This window comes from Drosophila subpulchrella, unplaced genomic scaffold (assembly GCF_014743375.2).
Source record: "Drosophila subpulchrella strain 33 F10 #4 breed RU33 unplaced genomic scaffold, RU_Dsub_v1.1 Primary Assembly Seq393, whole genome shotgun sequence".
NCBI classification, from domain to species: domain Eukaryota; kingdom Metazoa; phylum Arthropoda; class Insecta; order Diptera; family Drosophilidae; genus Drosophila; species Drosophila subpulchrella.
This window is the reverse complement of record NW_023665615.1, coordinates 55,001-64,683: the sequence shown is the minus strand read 5'-3', so window position 1 is coordinate 64,683 and position 9,683 is coordinate 55,001. Positions and strand designations below refer to the sequence as shown.

Sequence of the window (9,683 nt, the reverse complement as noted above, 5' to 3'; positions counted from 1 at the left end):
GCTGCTACCATTATATATACTTATATTTATATAAGTCCTCTTTACTTGAATGGCCTCTTTACTTGAATTTCAAATACCATAGGAATATTTATTTATACATGGAATATGTTTTGCCACTACTTTTTCGCGTCACTAATAATATGACGATATAGACTTGCTACCATAACATAAGTTTTGAACAATTAAGAGGAGCAGACACCAACCAACCAACCGCTGCTACCATTGAAATGAACCATATATACAAACTTTTATATATGTCCTCTTTACTTGAATTTTAATACCATAGGAATATTTATACATGGAATATGTTTGCCACTTTATCATCGCGTCACTAATAAGATGACGATACATTTTGTTTGTTCAATATTTACTTATATATTGATGTTTCCATTTAGGTCTTTTATATTTCTTCTTCCCTACCTTACCACACCACAAACAAAGTGGCGTGCGATGCTGCAAGCAAGCATAATGATTATGCCCGCTTTGCAACATCTTTATTATCGAATCATCAAGCAAAGGATAAGCTTCAGTGGATCGCAGTATGGCAGCTGCTCAACCACTTACAACACCTTGCCTGTTACAAAAGTCGTTTACAATTGATTCTAGCTTTGTCATTGTATTAAATAATGCTTTTATATGTAACTAGCGCGGCATCAGGTGATCAAAGATCCTCCAATTTACTATGTTACAAATTACATTGGCATCACATCCATTGTCGTTTATAAAGTAAATTATAAACTTTAAATGGTTTAGAAGCCATACAATGCAAATTGCCCCTTATTTATCATTGCAGTCCAGCACGGATACGACCTTAGAGGCGTTCAGGCATAATCCAACGGACGTAGCGTCATACCACTGTTCGCTCGAACAAGTATTGTGCCATTGGTCCGTACCTGCGGTTCCTCTCGTACTACGCAGGAATGCTGTCGCAACAACGTTTTGTCATTAGTAGGGTAAAACTAACCTGTCTCACGACGGTCTAAACCCAGCTCACGTTCCCTTGCATGGGTGAACAATCCAACGCTTGGTGAATTTTGCTTCACAATGATAGGAAGAGCCGACATCGAAGGATCAAAAAGCGAACGTCGCTATGAACGCTTGGCCGCCACAAGCCAGTTATCCCTATGGTAACTTTTCTGACACCTCTTGTTAAAAACTCTTTAAACCAAAAGGATCGATAGGCCGAGCTTTTGCTGTCCCTGTGTGTACTGAACACCGAGATCAAGTCAGCATTTGCCCTTTTGCTCTATGTGTGGGTTTCTGTCCGCACTGAGCTGGCCTTGGGACACCTCCGTTATTATTTGAGAGATGTACCGCCCCAGTCAAACTCCCTACCTGGCAATGTCCTTGAATTGGATCATACCTGAGTAATTGGAGTTATACCAAATTTTCAAATCAAAAATACATAAATGCACCGTTTTATTAAAGAATTTGTTTGCGATTATATAACAAACTCGTGATACTTTGATCAAGAAGCTTGCATCAAAACCCAATACCATAAGATATAATAAATATATCCGTATAATGGCTAGGAAATGATACACGTTCCAGTTAAATCAAGTAAGTAAGGAACAATAAGAGTAGTGGTATTTCATTGGCGATAACCAAACCGAAGTCTAATATCTCCCACTTATTCTACACCTCTTATGTCTCCTTACACTGCCAGATTAGAGTCAAGCTCAAAAGGGTCTTCTTTCCCCGCTAATTATTCCAAGCCCGTTCCCTTGGCTGTGGTTTCGCTAGATTAGTAGATAGGGACAGGTGTGTCTCGGATCCCTCCGAATTTATTTTACGTGGCGTGTTCCACAATGAAGGGATTACAACCACGGCATTCTAATATACCCACAAGTGAGTATATAATGCACGGGTCTAGGTTAAGCGCCAGACCAACGCCCCGGACTAGAAGCTATAGCTATGTACATAGCATCCACCCCAGTAGCAATTCGAGTACTTACTTGTCGGGCAAGCACTCCCCCTTGCGTAGGGGCGAGATCTATCTAAAATCTCTACTGTTCTGTGGGTCACAGCACCCGAGTTTTTATAACGCAACATCCACGTCGAGCCCGAGGACTCTACCCGCGATATAGGTGTCAACCACAGCCACCACGATACTCCCACAAGGGGGCCAACCTCAATGAGCAGCCTTGGAGCATGCTCAACCCGTGGTACCGAAATTACAGGCTCGGTGAGCCTCACCCCTTCAGCTCCGACAAGCTCGGATGGGGCAACCATTGCCATATTAGTCGCCTCCTACGACAAGCTATGGCAGGCTGTGGCAGTATTCTTTCGCCGCTAACCACAACGGCAAAAGAGGTGTGGGACTAACGTCCCGGCGCCTGTGGTTCCTCCCTCGTCGCATCCATCCTTTCGCCTCGAGAAGGCAGCATCGGCAAAAACTCTAGGAGACGCATCCGTTCTGGGGTCTCGACCACTCCCGCGACGATCCATCTTCCCTGGTCTCGAACGACTCCAAGGGGCATGTCCAGGTCCCGCAAATCGTTGTACAGGCGGCATTCACACAGTATGTGGCGCCAGTCCTCTCTTGCCACGCCACATGAGCATGCGGTCGTGGTGCTGAGGGTCCTGCCTTGCAGAAATGCGTTCATCGACCCGTGTCCTGTCAGCAAGAATCCGGCTTTGAGGGTAAAGACAAAGTCTTTTCCTCTTGTAGACGAACGCTGCCTCTGGGAAAAAACTCGCGAGTCACGGAGCCGTGTTCCGCGCGATCCCATCTGAGTTGCCACTCATTTAGCAGACGTTCGTCTAGCAGCGCCATCTTAGCTTTCCAGTCCAACACGGACAGGTCCTGTCCGTGGAGCCAGTCGCTCTCATCCAGGGGACATCCTTCCTCAGCTTGAACTTCACGGCGATCCTGTGAGCATCCAGATCCATTGGAGGAGCACCAGCAAGCACCTGCAGTGCCACCGTGGACACTGTGCGGCATACCGGTAGGCATCCTAAAAGGATGGACCTCTGGCACGAGGTGAGGAGTTTAAGGGACTTGCCCCTACTCGCCGCCTTGTACCAGACCGAGGCACCAAAGAGTGCACAGGGGACCATGAGTCCGCTGTAAATCGTCCTCTTAGCACGGGAGCTGAGCCCCCAATCGACTCGAAGCACCCGCGCTAGTCCTCCGGCAACTCCAGCCAGCCGATCTCTGAGAGCAGAGATATGCGGGAGAAAACTCAACCGCTCGCCGACTAAGATGCCAAGGTACCGGCATTTGGTGACGTAAGGCAGGCTTGCTCCAGCAAACCGTACCGTCGGTCTCCTCGTGCGTGAAAGCTGTCCTTTCAGCAACATTATTGCCGTCTTGCTGGTTGACACACTCACTCCAACCTCAGCTCCCCAGGCTCCCACGATGTCCATCAACTGCTCGCCCTTCCGCTCCAGATCGGCACGGGAATTCCCGTCGACGAAAAGCAGAAGATCATCTGCAAACGCGCTCAGAGCACAATGTGGCTCCAAGCGCTGAAGCAGCACATCCATCAGTAAATTCCAAATAAATGAGACCACTGACGGACCCTTGCGGGCAGCCCCGTGTAACCGCAACTGTGGCTGCTTCATACCTGCTGATGATGCTTGCGCTACGGCCGGAAAAATAGCTTTTCCACAAGTCGATTTCTCGACAGCCTACGTCGACAAGCCGATCCAGCACCGCACTCCACTCCACGTTGTCGAAGGCTCCCTTGAAATCGACAAAGATTCCAAGGACCCTCCTCTCGCGACTGTTGGCGACGTGTTTTTGGGCGTGCATCCACGCATCCTCCACGCAGCGTCCAGGCCTGAATCCGAATTGCCATCTGCAGCCATCCGGTAGCACATCCTTCAGCCGATTCACCATGATTCCCTCAAGCGCCTTTCCGAACACTGGCAAAAGGCATATGCCGCGATAAGAGGCAGGATCGCTCCTGTCCTTATCTGGCCCCTTACCAGCGGTATCACTCTCGGGTGCTTCCACTCGGCCGGAAAGTATCCTTCCGAGATGCACCGAGAGTACAGCTTCGTCAGGGTGCTGAGGGATGGCACGCCATACCTCCTTGACAATACCGCCCGTGATGCCATCCATAACCCGGCGATCGCCGGCTTCTCAGCCTCGCGACGCTGGTTGCCACCTCGAAGGCTTCGAGGATCGGTGGGGCACCAGGGGGTATGTCTTCTCGTGTCGTCGACCTCCGCAACAGGGAAAAAGTTTGCGGAGATGCACACTTGCGCAGTCGTGCCAAGTTACGGAAAGCGCGCCGTTCGAACCGGAGACATCCGAGATCGCTGTCTTCTTCCGGCCTCGGCATATTCGGTATACGTGCCCCCATGGATCATCTTGTGCCGTCCCACGAAGTCCCGCCAGTTTTGCTCCTTTGTCGTCAAGATAAGCTTCTTGTACTGGCCTGAGGCAAATCTCAGTCCAGCGGCAAGTTGCTCAGCATCGTCGTTGCCACTCCGGCGAGCTGCCTGCAGCCTACGCCTCAGTCTCCGGACCTCTTGGCGCTTGGTACTCAGCTCAGGAGTCCACCATATTACGTTTCCCCTCGCTGCAGGTATCCTGCGCCCTATCACCCCTGTCGCACACATCGTGTACGATGGAGCGAAGGGCAGACACATGGTCGTCCAACGGCGATTCCTCCAGTTCCTCGAGACTCTGTGCTGCACTCCTTAACTCTACACTGAATCTTCGCCAACTTGCATTGGAGAGCTTCCATTGCGGTTACCGGAGCTAGGCTCTCAACGGTACTGCTCGGATCTGGAGTAACCTCAACAGTGATAATGTTGTGGTCACTCAGCTCCCAGAAGTCAACTCTCCAATCGTAGGTTGCCCATAACTCGCGCCGCTTCGTTGGCGAAGGTCAGTCGATATCACTTCTAGAGCGGTGATTATCGAACGTGAACACCTGGCTGGCCGTATTCAGTACACTGGCAACCGCTTGCGATTATCCACTCGTTCATGAGCTGTCCCCGTTCGCGGTTCAGGCGGTCTCCAGAGTTGTCTGGGGATTTGCTGAACCACATAGGGGAGACTGCGTTAGCATCAAGTCCGAGGATTGTCGGTGTTCTGCTAGCTAATAGCAGAACCGTAATCCAGGTAGTCAGTGTAGGGCTCCAGAGCAGCTAGAGATGCTGGCAGTATACGGAGGCCAGAAAGATTGTGCCATATCTTCCTGTGACACTCAACGCAACACTCCGTAGTCCGTCGTCAAGCCTCGATGGGCATGCAGATGGCAGATGGGTCGTCCACGATGATGGCAGCTTTCTTCCTCCTATCGGCGAATATCCTCATTCCTCCAGGCAGTCCAGTGAGTCGCTTGCCAGCGTCCACGTAGGGCTCCTGGACTAGTGCGAACAGGTGGCCAGCATCTCTCATCTGCTTGGCAAGCTCGATGACAGCGCAACGGCCTCGACCACAATTCGCTTGGATGAAGCTAAACATTATCAATGTCTAGCTTGCACCCTGGCTAGCAGCGCGCCGTATATCGGGCAGCCACCCGAAAGCATATAATGCCCCGAGGGCATACCCTTGTGGACGGCAGTTGCGGCAGTCCACCGCATTTCTGCACTTCGCCGCGACGTGGTCCGTTCTGTCCGCACTGGCGGCAGACCTGCTTCTCTCGGGCGTACCGACACTCATTGACCTTGTGGTCCAAAGCCAAGGCATCGGGGCACGCGTAGGTTCGCACCTGAGAGCGGCAGCGGTAGAAAACCACTTAATGTATACTCTCCCGCCCTCGAGAACGGCCAGCGCCTGGTCGTCTACCTCCAGCGTCACATTGATTGTGGCACCGGTCAGCAGCTGACCAGGGGCTTGGTCGCCAGGACAACCGCCTTCTGGAACTCCTTGAGGCTCATCTCTTCGAAGTTCTTCTCCCTGAGCTCCATCATAAACTCGTCCGGTCCCACGGAGGTGTCCACATCCTGGACCGTAACACGCGGCTTCGCAGCGGTGTTCCTCGACACCCTTCAGGCCCACCTCGGCGAACTTTGCGGAGGCGACGACCTTCGTCATCTCCGCCTGCGAAGGCGTGCGAATGATCGCGCCGCCCCGCTTCAGCTCACGCACCTCGTGTACTCGTACGCCCAGAGCGGGCGCTACCTCCTTGCGGATCTTCTCAGCGATTTGCCTGCCTGACAGGGCCGGGTCGTCGCACGCAACGACAGCCGACCATGTCTCCCGAATCTTCCGCGGTGCGGGTACGGGGGCAAGGGGGGCAACAGGGGCAGCAGGTGAGGCGACTAGGTGCGCGCCTCTAGCAGCGGTGGCTGCATATGAGGCGGCCGAGGCGACCGGTGTCCTGCCTCTTCAAGCGATCCTCCAGCACTCCGATGCGGATCAGCAGGGCTCCGACGACCTCCTCGTAGCGGTTTGCCAACAACTGCGTCTTAATGCTCACGGTAGGGCTCGCTACGTGGGACATCCTCAGGATATCCGCACGGATGTCGCCCATCTCGGCAGCAACGGCTCCGTTTCCCCTCCATTCCCTGTCCGAGAAGGATTCTCTATGCTGGCTGGCACGACGAAGGTCCCTCCATCAGCAGCGGCTGCGACTGTGGCAGCGTCGGCGGGGGCAGCGGCGGGGGCAGCGGCGGGGGCACGCGGCGGCGGCAGCGGCTGCGGCAGCGGCAGCGGCTGCGACTGCGGCAGCGTCAGCGGCGGGGGCAGCGGCGGGGGACAGCGGCAAAGGCGTCGGCAGGGGCAGCGGGCGGTTGCATCCAGCGCCAACACTTTGCACCTCGAGGCCTCCCTCAGCGGCGCTTTGTTGCGCTTGCCTCTGGCGCGCACCTCTGCCCGAGCTGCTTCCACGGCTGCTCGCACTTTCGCTCCCGGACTCGTCGACCACCATTTTTGGTGGCGCCATCTGCCGGTTATCGGCCTTACTAAGTAAGCTCTTTGATATTCGAGACTTACCCCTTCCTATCAGCTGGTTCTCAAAAGCTCGGTCAGCTGATCAGCTGATCCAAGTTCAGCGGAGACACAAACCGCACAGCTGTGGGCGACAAAATGTGCCTAAATTAGGCAAACGCCTCTCTCGAGAGAGCGCCTCTCTCGCGACACACGTGTCTTAATGGAAAATTTCCAAAAAGAAAAACGCGAATATCGCCCGATTTCCGCAGAATTTCAACGGAAAACACACGCACTGTGTTCGCAAGCACGAAACACGAATTTTCGCACTATTTTCAACAATGTACCTGTTGTTTTACTGCCTAAATGCACTTTACTCGCGGAGCGTACGGAAAAACACGTCTGTTCTCGCGAGCAACCAAACACCGACTGTGTAGATAGGGACAGTAGGAATCTCGTTAATCCATTCATGCGCGTCACTAATTAGATGACGAGGCATTTGGCTACCTTAAGAGAGTCATAGTTACTCCCGCCGTTGACCCGCGCTTACTTGAATTTCTTCACTTTGACATTCAGAGCACTGGGCAGAAATCACATTGTGTCAACACCCGCTAGGGCCATCACAATGCTTTGTTTTAATTAGACAGTCGGATTCCCCAAGTCCGTGCCAGTTCTGAATTGATTGTTAATTGATAATCGTTATAATTAATAAGAACTAATTGGTTTAACCCAATTAGTATTCTTAAAAATTTTAGCAAGAAAGTTCCACAATTGGCTACGTAACTAAACTATCCGGGGAACAAGTGACCAACATAAATGCCAGACACTCTATTTACCCAGAACGAGCACATAAACCATGTTATTGTTTCCCAATCAAGCCCGACTATCTCAATCTTCAGAGCCAATCCTTATCCCGAAGTTACGGATCTAATTTGCCGACTTCCCTTACCTACATTATTCTATCGACTAGAGACTCTTCACCTTGGAGACCAGCTGCGGATATTGGTACGGCCTGTTGAGAAGTTTGCGTGTCCCCACCATAAATTTTCAAGGTCCGAGGAGAAAATATCGACACAACAGTATATGTCATGCTCTTCTAGCCCATCTACCATATCTCTCTGCGAAAGACTTCCATGGTAGTACGGCTATAAAACAGAAAAGAAAACTCTTCCGATATCTCTCGACGGCTTCTTTATGGTCGTTCCTGTTGCCAGGATGAGCACGAGGCCCATATTTAATAACAAACGGATACTCAACAGGTTACGGAATTGGAACCGTATTCCCTTTCGTTCAAAATTATTCAAGTATATTAATTAGCTTGATTTATATAATATAATTATATTTGTATGGCATTTGTGTTTTACTTGAAAATTTTCGGCTTTCGCCTTGAACTTAGGACCGACTAACTCGTGATCAACCACTGTTCACACGAAACCCTTCTCCACTTCAGTCCTCCAAGGTCTCATTCGATTATTTGCTACTACCACCAAGATCTGTACCAATGGCAGCTCCATGCAGGCTTACGCCAAACACTTCTACGCATACCATTGTACCTTCCTACTCACTAAAGTTTCAAAATTTATATCACAAGTAATATAAATCATCTACTTTAGCGGTAATGTATAGGTATACAACTTAAGCGCCATCCATTTTAAGGGCTAGTTGCTTCGGCAGGTGAGTTGTTACACACTCCTTAGCGGATTTCGACTTCCATGATCACCGTCCTGCTGTTTTAAGCAACCAACGCCTTTCATGGTATCTGCATGAGTTGTTAATTTGGGCACCGTAACATTACGTTTGGTTCATCCCACAGCGCCAGTTCTGCTTACCAAAAGTGGCCCACTGGGCACATTATATCATAACCTTGAACTTCATATCAAGAAAGTTAAGGTTCTTACCCATTTAAAGTTTGAGAATAGGTTAAGATCGTTTCGACCCTAAGGCCTCTAATCATTCGCTTTACCAGATAAGATTATTTTATATAACATTAAAATGCACCAGCTATCCTGAGGGAAACTTCGGAAGGAACCAGCTACTAGATGGTTCGATTGGTCTTTCGCCCCTATACTCAATTCTGACAATCGATTTGCACGTCAGAACTGTTTCGGTCTTCCATCAGGGTTTCCCCTGACTTCAACCTGATCAAGTATAGTTCACCATCTTTCGGGTCACAGCATATATGCTCAAGGTACGTTCCAGTTAGAGGCATAAATAATATAAATATCATTATACATAACTATATAGAACGCCCCGGGATTGTGTTAATTAGCTATAAATAGTTAAAAAAACTAATCCCATTATTAGTCAAGTTAATTACGCTATTAGGTTTATATCCCAATAACTTGCACATATGTTAGACTCCTTGGTCCGTGTTTCAAGACGGGTCCCGAAGGTATCCTGAATCTTTCGCATTGTTAATCATACAAGTGCATATAATAAACACAAAAATCAATGATAATTATGCCATTATATAATTCCGAAAAATTAACGCACTGTATTCATATAAATCTATCAGCACTTTATCAAATTAATAACATTTATTCTGTGTTAAAATGCAAGCAAATTAATTTGAATAAACTATAAGTTATATTTTATGATAAATTTTGTATGCTAATAGATTACAATGTCCTTATATGGAAAAAATGCACACTATTATCATAATATTGTTTAAATATTACAATTTTAATGATGAATTTTCCATAACGGATATTCAGGTTCATCGGGCTTAACCTCTAAGCAGTTTCACGTACTGTTTAACTCTCTATTCAGAGTTCTTTTCAACTTTCCCTCACGGTACTTGTTTACTATCGGTCTCATGGTTATATTTAGTTTTAGATGGAGTTTACCACCC

General features: G+C 49.2%; 1 pseudogene; it reads right to left on the bottom strand.

Annotated features, from left to right (window-relative positions):
- Window positions 1–500: 500 nt before the first annotated feature.
- The window catches only part of LOC119562134, a 9,492-nt pseudogene continuing 309 nt past the window's right edge, over window positions 501–9,683 (bottom strand).